Here is a 10,272-nt window from a genome sequence, read left to right on the forward strand (position 1 = left end):
CCATGTTCCAGAAGATTCAAAGATGCTTGTAACCTAGCAACCACTCATAAAACCATACACTTTTTACTACAGATAAAAACATTCAGCCATAACCAATATCCGTCATTTCATCACCAGAAACTCTACACCCCCTGTCAAAGAAATTATCCAGATCTCACATTTATAACAATATGGTCTTCAAGCTACAGCAGTATGTCACAATTGAGATCCCACAAGATCTTATTCGTGATTTCTTGCAACAAGGATACACTCATTTACATCTAGGAGCAATAAGGTTAATTCTGACCTTACATGGCAGGAAAGGCTTACCTGTGACAGCAAAGATTGTACTCCTAAATACCACATTTAAAGAATGGCAAAGTCTCTGGTATGATATATCAAAATATTTATACCTCTGGATCATACGTGTGTGAGTCCAATAAGAGATGCGTGTTCGTTATCGATAACCTGCAAAATCAGTCCTTTAAAAAAGTGCCACTGCAATAGCAGTGGGTCAGAAACTTTGTTTAGAAGTGGTCTTGTGAGGGTAGGAGGATTATTTGCTAATGTGATATTATTAATGGAATGTTAGGGATAAAATTTTTTGGGCCATGAACTTCGTGGGCTTAACGAAATTTTGGCCAGATTGTTGGGCGTGAAGAATATAGGAAGAGAACTGTCTATGTTTTGAAACCCATTAGAAAAGGAGAAAAAACATTTTAATGAAATAGAAAGAAAAAAGAAAAAAGAAAAAATAAGAGTGGCATGAAGATTCAATAAGATTGAAAAACAGGCATAGTGCTACATTAAAAATATGTGAACATTAAAAAATAAAAAAAATTAATAATTATAAATTTTATGTTTCTTAAGTATTTCATAATGTATTGATGTCATATCTAAATTTTAATATTTTTATTTATTTTATTGAAAATTGAATGGACTAGAAGGTCAAAAATCTAATTAAATATTACTCATCAATTAAGAGAGGTAATATATATATACATAACATTCTTATTCTCAGTTAACAGAATTATTAAAAAATGTTAACATACAAAATAAGAAGTATTTTTAGTTTCATATTATCTATTTATTCTTAATATATTATTCTTGTTCCGATAAAATTTATAAAAATAAAAGTAATTCTATTAATTATGCCCATTAACATTGTTATTACAATAACATATTTTCGTTATCTTTAATCATAAAGTTCATTAAATTTGTTGGTAATTTCTAAAGCCCATATTTATTTAAGTAATGCTATAAGGCTTTTTATGAACAAAGTCTAACTAAGTTAAACAATAAAATAAAAAGACGACATATAGCCTATAATATATTTTTATCATACTAATTTATATAAATTTATCATCGTACCAAAATAAACACCTAATTTTGTTATATTACTTCAAAGATTCATTCAAAATGGATGGCATAAATACCATTCAACTATATTTTTTTACAGCGAATTTTGCTTTCATGTTTCAATAATAACCGCGTTGATTAAAAAATATCTCATTTACAATAACATTATTTTATTTTAATATTGAATAATGGACCTTAGCAGTTATCAACAAATTTTATTTTATTTTATTATTTAATTTAGTTAGACTTAGTTCATAAAAAGACTTATAACATTACTCGTTCAAATAAATATAGACTTTAGAAATTACCAACAAATTTAATGAACCTTATAATTAAAGATAACGAAAATATTTGTTATTGTAATAACAATGTTAATGGGCATAATTAATAGAATTATTTTTTTTATAAATTTTGTCGGAGCAAGAATAATATATTGAGAATAAAGTGATAATACAAAATTAAAAATATTTTTATTTTGCATGTTAACATTTCTTAATAATTTTGTTAACTGAGAATAATAACGTTATGTATATATATAATATATTATCTCTTTTAATTGATAAATAATATTTAATTAGATTTTTGACTTTCTGGTTCAATCCATTCAGTTTTCGATAAAATAAAAAAAATATTAAAATTTAGATATGGCACCAATGCATTATGAAATACTTAAGAAATGTAAAATTTATAATTATTAAATTTTTTTATTTTCTTAATGTTCACATATTTTCAATGTAGCACTATGCCACTGTTTTTCAATTTTATTGGATCTTCAGACCACTCTTATTTTTTCTTTTTTCTTTTTTCTTTCCATTTCATTAAAATATTTTTCCTCTTTCCCTTATGGATTTCAAAACATAAACCATTCTCGTCCCATATTCTTCATGCCTAACAATCTGGCCAAAATTTCGTTAAACCCACGAAGTCCATGGCCAAAAAATTTTTATTCCTAACATTCTATTAATAATATCACATTAGCAAATAATCTTCCTGCTCTCACAAGACTACTTCTGAACAAAGTTTCTGACACACTGCTATTGCAATGACACTTTTTTAAAGGACTGATTTTGCAGGTTATCCATAACGAGCACGTGTCTCTTATTGAACTCACACACGTATGATCCAGAGGTATAGATATTTTGATATATCCATACCAGAGACTTCGCCTTAAAGAATACCAACATGCTAAGAAGGAAAACCTGTTTATGCCTCACACATTAATGTTCATTTTATATGGGATGTTGATCTAAGTATGTGTGATTCTGACTGTGACTGTGACTCATGGGGCGACTTTGAGGAAGAAGACTACTTGAAAAGAGTCAAGAAAAAAGAAAAAGAAGCAGAGCTGTACTGTTTCATTAAGATTCTACCCACCAGATGAACCTAATGAAACACCCAGATTCAATCTTAAGAAGAGATCCCAAAAAATCTTCAAAAATCACCATTTGAGCAGTCCAATTGCTCTACTGTGTGTCGCTACTATTCGACCTTATGACCAAGAGTTTCTTCCTCTTCAGGTTACCACTGATGACCAGCAAATCACACGAAGACCATATGACCCATAAGGGAGTAACTCCACAAGGCTACTAGTCAACCACGTCACAAGAAGAGGTCCTAAACTGGCAGACTGAAAATGCTGTCAGCTAAAAATAAAGTCTTGCTAAGGATTGACCATACCTTAGAAACACTTGTTGACAAAATTGACTAGTTGTCTACACAAGTGTATTCTGTGCAAGCCCAAGTCAATGAATTGAAAGAATGCCTAACTAGGCTAGCTCAACAAATTGATCAAGACCTCAAGACGTACATCCAAATTCAGTACTTTGGTCCTGAGTTTCACAAAAAAGATCAAGAGTTGACGCGCATTAAAGCACAACTCAAACAAATTGAGGAAGATAGGCTGAGATAATCCAAACCACAAGCCTTGGCCATATATCTACTATCCATGTATCCACCACCATATCCCACATATTCTCCTATCTTTACCCCTCCACAACAACCTCCTCCTAATATGCTTGATTATGATAGTATCTTCAAAACAAACTATCTTGTCCAGAGATTTCACCAAAAAGGAAAAATCACATTGTCTAACCCACAGGTCTCCAATCAAAGGGTCTCATGAACCAAGACCAAGATCACCATGGACAGCAGTAGATTTCTTTAGAGGGGAAGCTTATAGAGAAAAACCCAGCAAGACCTCTGCTAAAGAAAAAGAAATTAAAGAAGGATCGCCAACTCCTAGTAGGACCATAGGTATGCCGAGTGCACACGTAGCAATGGATGATAAATTCACTGAGGATACATCTGATACATTCAATTTATCAGATTCTTTTGATAATTCAACTGAGGAGGATCATATGGCAGATCTGTCTGCTATTGCAATGGTCAATTCTGCCCCTGAAGAACAAGACAGAGGAGAGGTTTCAGAGGTAAAAGAAGAAGAAAATAATCCACCACTACAACCTCAACAATCAGACCCCACCCAGATAAAAGCAGGCAATCACTATTTTACTTTTGACAACCTTCCTCCACACAAATATAGAGAAATGTTAAATGATTTTGGGGCATGGATTGATACTAGGATGACAGCTCCAAACACATGTATCCAGCAAGTTCTCTCTGAATTCGTCACCAGAATGACAGGCAATCTTAGAGAATGGATCAACACCCTTAGTGAGTATGAACGCCTGCAACTCATTAATGGAAGTGCTACCCAGTTCTTGGGAACATTACACAAAGAATTTCTAGGAGATATTACTATCATCCAAAAATGAAATTCTCAAGAATACTTTGAGATGAGATGCTGTTCTCTCAACAGAAAGGATCTGGATGCTCACTACAAGAAGATGGCAGTTAAGTACTATCCTCTCAGAGGGCAGAGTAATCCACTTCTTAAACAAGTATTTCTTGCCTCGCTTCCAGAAGAACTTCAACAGGAGATTCGGAGAATGATGGTTACCTCCGAAGGAGATTCTTACAACAACTCTCGAAAAAATTTACCAACTGGCTTTAGCAGCTCTTGACAAGCTTTGTGAAAAGCAACAGATGATCAAACAACTGACAAAAAAATCTCAGAAGCTGAAAGGAGCCTATAACAAATCTTATCTGAAGATCAAGTGCAAGGATGCTGATTCTTGTGATTGCCAAACAAAAAGAAGATACCACTTTAGGAGGATTTAACGACCAACTTCCGACAAAAATCACTTTGGGAGTAGAAGAAACTTCGGAAAGAAGAAACCACGTTATTTCAGAAGAAAGGACTTACGAGATAAAAAATCCAACAAATGTTTCCTTTGCGGCCAGACTAGCCATTTTGCAAAAACTTGTCCAAAAAAGAAAAACAAAAGAGAAATAAAAATGCTTCAATCTCTACAAGATGCCGTCACTTTACAAGATGATGAAGTTCTTGAGTCTATTCTTGAAGAGCAATCAGAAAAGGATGAAGACACTCAATATGTCTTGCATATCTCTGACTCTGAAAGAGTAATAGACTGAAGAAGATTATACCTACAGGCCAATCCACAGCATAACAGCTCTGATGCCTCAACAATGGATAACAGATGAGAAAGAGTTGGGATATCTAGGAAGCCTAGGATTCAGGCAAATTGATGGTACTCCTCGGCTTCGCTTCAATCTTAAAATGAAGGCATCAAAATATGATGTGCCCATAAAGACTATTGCCTTATTGGACCCAGGATCCTGCGCCACAGTTGTTAAACATGACTTGCTTCCCCCTGAAGCATGGATCCCCTTCAACAAAACATTCACTGCGGCAAACAAAGAGATCTTCACAATTGATCTCATTTCTAAAGAAAATGTTGGATTTCAGATATTCCCAGGAGTAACAACATAGCTAAGAGTCTTAGGGAGCTATCCTCCTGAACAGGACGTACTTTTCAGGTTCAATGCTTATTACCGGACACAAGGAATTTCGATATGGCTAGATGGATTAAAGTACAAAAAGAACTTCTTGCCATTCGTCACCACTCCTGGTGTCTTTGAAATCAGCAAAGTCCCTTCAGAATATGAAAATGTTCAAAAAAGATTGCTGAAAACTTGTTGTGACAGCCATGACAAGTTCGTCCACCCTCTTCCCTTGTGGAAGAATAAAAAATTTTACATCTGACTACCTTTTAAGAAGAATGAAGATATCAATCCCACAAAGGCAACTCATTCAAGAATGAATCCAGAAGATTTAAAACTAGCCAAGGAAGAATGTGTTGCGTTGCTGAACCAAGGATTGATTGAACCAACAACATCCAATTGGGCATGCCAAGCCTTCTATGTTGAGAAAAGATCAGAACAAATCCAAGCCAAAAAGAGATTAGTCATTGATTATAAACCCTTAAACACGTTCTTACAAAATGACAAATTTCCACTACCTAGAATCAATGCTATCACCTCTTGCCTCAGCGATGCCAAGGTCTTTAGCAAGTTTGATCTTAAAGTTGGATTTTGGCAGCTTGGTATTCATCCTGAAGATATATATAAAATCGAGTTTTGTATACTTGATGCACAATACCAATGGACTGTCATGTCATTTGGATTGAAGGTAGCTCCATCATTGTTCCAAAAGACCATGACCAAAATCTTTGAGCCCATTCTCCATTCAGCCTAATCTACATAGATTACATTTTCCTGTTCTCAAAAGATGGTTCAACTCATCAAACTCTCTTTGCCCAATTTGCTATCATTATTGAGAAATATGGAATCATGTTATTTGCAAAATAAAAGTCACATTGGACAGGCCCAAATTGATTTTTTGGGAATGACCTTTCAAGACGAATTTTTTCAACCAGAAAATCACATTTTCAAAGAACTGTTAAATTTTTCTGATGGCCACTTCTCAACAAAACAAGTCCAACAGTTCTTCGGCATTGTAAACTATATCCATGACTTTATTTCAGATGTGATTAGGCACACAAGTCAGCTATCAAGGATGCTAAAAAAACGACCCCCACCTTGGAGTCCTGAACAAATAGCAGCTGTCAAGCACTTAAAAGAGGTAGCTCAAAACCCCCTCCATTAAAAATCCTTAGCAAAGGACAACGCATTCTGCAAACTGATGCTAGCGATAATTACTAGGAAGCTGTTCTACTTGAAGAGATTGACGGAACAAGGCACTACTGTGCACATGCCAGTGGACAATTCAAAGAATTAGAATCAACAAAGAGATTCTTGTAGTCAAAAGAGGGATAGAGAAATTCAGTTTTCATCTGAGTCCTTACCATTTTATCGTGGAAATGGATAATACATCATTTCCATCAATGTTGGATGCCAAAGGAAAGACACTTCCAGACTCACAACTCTTGAGATGGAAAGATTGGTTTTCTCGCTATAAATTCACAGTCAAGCACATCAAAGGAAACCACAATATAATAGTTGATTATCTCTCTCGTCCTAATAAAGAATCTCCACCAAAAATCATCCACCTTTTAACAATGAGCACCATCAATCCACCAACATTTCCTTTTCCAGACTGTCCTCAAGACCATCATTTTTATAAAAGACCAGCAGAGCCTTTTCCTTTCTCAGCCAAGCCAACAAATCCCACTGAAGTAAAAACCCTGGCCCGACATTGTCTACTTTACTGGTTATATAGACTCCTCCTTGTTACACAGATAACAGCCAACCCTTGATATTTTGATATCGGCTTTTCCTACTGCATCATCCTCATCATCAAGGGACCAATTCCAGAAGAAATGTTATGGTTCATATGGGCACTCTCTGCTCAATATGACTGTGTCATAATTGTTCCCGCTCTTGCCATGTATCACCTGCTTTGTGATAGGCAATTATCGGGGTCACTCCTTAAACAACTTCTGACTTTGTTTACCCCTATCTCAACATGGCAAGGGAAACTTTACAAAGCACTGGAGAATTTTTTGTCAGTTGTTTGATCATCTGTTGCTGTTCACAAAGCTTGTCAAGAGCAGCTAAAGCCAGCTGATAAATTTTTCCGAGAGTTGTAGAAATCTCCTTTCGGAGGGTAACCATCATTCTCTGAATCTCCGGTTGGAGTTCTTCTGGAAGTGAGGCAAGAAATACTTGTTTAAGAAGTGGATTACTCTGCCCTCTGAGAGGATAGTACTTAGCTGCCATCTTCTTGTAGTGAGCTTCCAGATCCTTTCTATTGAGAGAGCAGCATTTCATCTCAAAGTATTCTTGAGAATTTCTTTTTTAGATGATAGTAAATATCTCCTAGAAATTCTATGTAATGTTCCCAAGAACTGGACAGCACTTCCATTAATGAGTTGCAGGCGTTCATACTCACTAAGGGTGTTGATCCATTCTCTAAGATTGCCTGTCATTCTGGTGACAAATTCAAAGAGAACTTGCTGGATACATGTGTTTGGAGCTGCCATCCTTGTATCAATCTATGCACCAAAATCATTTATCCTTTCTCTATATTTGTGTGGAGGAAGGTTGTCAAAAGTAAAATAGTGATTGCCTGCTTTTATCTGGGTTGGGTCTAATTGTTGAGGTTGTAGCGGTGGATTATTTTCTTCTTCTTTTACCTCTGAAACCTCTCCTCTGTCTTGTTCTTCAAGGACAGAATTGACCATTGCAATAGCAGACAGATCTGCCATATGATCCTCCTCAGTTGAATCATCAAAAGAATCTAATAAATCGGATGTATCAGATGTATCCCCAGTAAATATATCATCCATTGCTGTGTGTGCACTCAGCATACCTATGATCCTACCAGGAGTTGGCGATCCTTCTTTAATTTCTTTTTCTTTAGCAGAGGTCTTGCTGGGTTTTTCTCCAGAAGCTTCCCCTCTAAAGAAATCTGCTGTTGTCCATGGTGATCTTGGTCTTGGTTCATGAGACCCTTTGATTGGAGACCTGTGGGTTGGACGATGTGATTTTCCCTTTTTGGTGAAATCTCTGGACAAGATGATAGTTTGTTTTGAAGATACTATCATAATCAAGCATATCAGGAGGAGGTTGTTGTGGAGGGGTAAAGATGGGAGAATATGTGGGATATGGTGGTAGATACATGGATAGTGGGTCTATGGCCAAGGCTTGTGGTTTGGATTGTCTCGCCCTATCTTCCTCAATTTGCTTGAGCTGTGCTTTTATGCGCGTCAACTCTTGATCTTTTTTGTGAAACTCAGGACCAAAGTACCTAATCTGGATGTAGGTCTTGAGGTCTTGATCAAGTTGTTGAGCTTGCCTAGTTAGGCATTCTTTCAATTCATTGACTTGGGCTTGCACAGAATACACTTGTGTAGGCAACTTGTCAGTTTTATCAACAAGTTTTTCTAAGGTATGGTCAATCCTTAGCAAGACTTTATTTTGGCTGACGGCATTTTCAGTCTGCCAGTTTAGGACCTTTTCTTGTGGTATGGTTGACTGGTATCCTTGTGGAGTTACTCCCTTAGAGGTCATATATGGTCTTTGTGTGATTCGCTAGTCATCAGTGGTAACCTGAAGAGGAGGAAACTCTTGGTCATAAGATCGGATAGTAGCCACACATGGTAGAGCAATAGGACTGCTCAAACGGTGATTTTTGAAGATTTTTTGGGATTTCTTCTTTAGATTGAATCTGGGTGTTTCATCAGGTTCATCTCGTGGGTAGAATCTTAATGAAGCATTACAACTCTGCTTCTTTTTCTTTTTTCTTGACTTATTTTTCAAGTAGTCTTCTTCCTAAGAGTCGCCCCATGAGTCACAGTCAGAATCACACATACTTGGATCAACGTCTCATATAAAATGGCCATTAATGTGTGAGGCATAAATAGGTTTTCCTTCTTGGAAGTAATGGATTGGGGGATCATCCTGATCACTTGTGTGTTGGATGATAAGAGGAGAAATAATACAAATTCTCCTGAATGATGACTGTCTGGAAAAAGATGATTGTCCTTTTGTTTCTGGCCTTTGGAAGACCGTTTTGACTGTTCCATCTGGTGCTCGGCTGATGACCGGAGGCATTGTTGTATGCACATCAGGAACATATTGTGAAAAAGCTCTTTCATAGTTAGTGATCCATTCCAAAGGTACTATAGAGGAAAGTTCCTCCGTAGTAATCATTCTTGGAATGTTTACTATGGCTGGTCCATGATTCTTGTCAGTGATGAACATTAAGAGAGCATCTTCTGTAGAATTTGGGAGGTTTAGGTCTAAGGCATGATCTTGGACTCTATACAGGACTTGATGCTAGAGTGTAACCTGCTCAGCACTAGCATCTTGTGTTACTCCAATCAGTTGGACTTGTATCTTGATCCTTTGAGCAAGTGTTGGATCAGTGAGTCTTGTAAAATTCGGAGAGATTGTGAGGATCACACTTCCATTTGTCAATGTGGTGACAAGTGCTCCGATGAGAGTATGTTGGTATTCTTTAAATGTGGTATCTAGGAGTGTAATCTTTGCTATCACAGGTAAGTCTTTCCTGCCATGTAAAGTCATAATTAACCTTATTGTTCCTAGATGTAAATGAGTGTATCCTTGTTGGAGGTAATCACGAATAAGATCTTGTGGGATGATGGGATCTCAATCGTGACATACTGCTCAACCGCTGTAGCTTGAAGATCATATTGTTGTAAATGTGAGGTCTGGATAATTTCTTTGATGGGGGTGTAGAGTTTCTGGTGATGAGATGACGGATATTGGTTATGGCTGAATATTTGTCTATGGTAAAAAGTGTATAGTTTTATAAGTGGTTGTTGGGTTACAGGCATCTTTGAATCTTCTGGAACATGAGTAATTTCTACGAGATTCTCAATTTTATTGGACAAGATTTTCTTAAGTGTTGAGGGTACTCTTTCAATGGTAAGGGATGTATTATAGAAAACAGATTGATTAGGTTCGGAACTAGATATTTGTTCAAGGTCTCTTCTACTTCCTACCAAATTCGGTCTTAATCATCAAATATGTTAGACAATTTAGTGCCACGTTAACAAAATGGTTAGAAACTGAAATAAACATTAA

This window comes from Arachis hypogaea, chromosome 19, assembly GCF_003086295.3.
Source record: "Arachis hypogaea cultivar Tifrunner chromosome 19, arahy.Tifrunner.gnm2.J5K5, whole genome shotgun sequence".
Taxonomy (NCBI): Eukaryota; Viridiplantae; Streptophyta; class Magnoliopsida; order Fabales; family Fabaceae; genus Arachis; species Arachis hypogaea.